Genomic DNA, 1674 nt, shown 5'->3' on the forward strand with positions numbered 1-1674 from the left:
AACACATAAACCAAGCTATGCGCAGGCAATCTCTCCACAGTCCCACTCTAATACAGTGAGTGGTGTGCTGAATACCAGCTCTGGCTAAATAAGGACACTTTTTTACAGGGGAGGCAGATTTCAAATAGAGATTCAAAGGATGGAGCCTGGTGGGTGGGTTTAATTTTGGAAAGCCAGTTATTTAGAGGACAAGTTGATTTAAAGACTTTGGGCAAATCGGGGTTTCCACCTCCCCCGAACGATCCCTGAAAACAAATAAAAAACCTCCTCAGTACAGATATTTTCCTATTCTCTCGTTACCTATTGCCACCCTGCATGGTGGAGACATTTATTTTCCACCTGTCATCAGGTTTAAGTCACATGAAGAAAATGATTCATAATGTACCTACTGATTCATTTCCTCCAGTATCAAGCTGTTGAACTGTGATATCCAAACCTCCTTATTTTGAGATCTCCCTAATGTGATCATTACCTTGAGTACAATGTACACTATCACATTGAAGGAAATGATGTTCTTATGTATTTTTGAGAGAAGTATTATTCTACTCTATGTGAGTGGATTTGTGTGTATTTCTATGTATTTGTCTATATAGGGAGAAGGAGAAAGTCAAAGACTGAGTGATTTATTTTAGATTTAGATTTTCCAGCCCTGACTTTCTGAAAATGTACAAAAATTACTTATTTCTAAGCCCCCTTTTATTGGGTAAAAAGCAAGCTGTAACTTTAGTGCTGCTTAGAAACTGGGAGAATCTATTCATGGGAGAAGGAGAGAAGAAGAGAGAGAAGGTAGAGTGCTGTGAAAAGTTTTGATGACAATAATAACTGTAGAGGCTTCATATTTCCAGGGTGGAACTTAAATGAAATAGTTCAACCTGGCACACACCCATCCCAGGGCATCCTGAAAATAAAAAATTGCTACAAGAGACACTCTCTCTCTCTCTCTCTCTCTCTCTCTCTTTTTTTTTCCTGTCCAGGCCCCCTCTACACTCACAAGTCTTTGTCTTCCTCCAACTCACCCCTGATCTGTCTGAGCAGAGCCACAAGGGATTCAACCAGCAGCCACAAACCCCCAAAATTTAGAATGTCAGCAAGAGTCTGGTTGTGACCGTTGGATTTTGGACAGCCTGGGTGATAAGAAGATGGCAAACGGCTCCTTCAAACACAGCGTTCTCTATCTTCTCATATTGTTTGGTCTTTCTATATTAAATCCCTCCACATGTGCTCAATGCCAAACTACCATTACCCTATTTAGATTGTGGACTCACTGAGGACCAGAGACTTATTTGTCTTCAGTAACAATTTTCTTCAGTACTTATTACAGGGCTTTCCACCCAGTAAGCTCTTAAAAAATACCAGTAAATTAATGAATGAATGAGACACACACACACATTCTCTCTCCCTCTCTTTCTGTCTCAGAGTCAAAGTAGGAAGGAATCCCTGCTTCTCTAAGTGGACATATATTTCCCAGCCACTGATAAAGAGGAACAGTAGGTGATGACACCAAAACTGATTTCCTGTCCACTCTGACTTGGGGCCCTGTTCTCCCACATCTTGGATACATTTTCCAACTTATCTGAAAATCCTGAATGAGCCTGGCTTATTTCTGGAGGTGATGAGAACTATGCAAAAGAGAATTTCCGGAATGAAATTAACCTAGAGGAGAAATAAAATGGT

This window comes from Tachyglossus aculeatus, chromosome 2 (assembly GCF_015852505.1).
Source record: "Tachyglossus aculeatus isolate mTacAcu1 chromosome 2, mTacAcu1.pri, whole genome shotgun sequence".
In the NCBI taxonomy this organism is placed as follows: domain Eukaryota; kingdom Metazoa; phylum Chordata; class Mammalia; order Monotremata; family Tachyglossidae; genus Tachyglossus; species Tachyglossus aculeatus.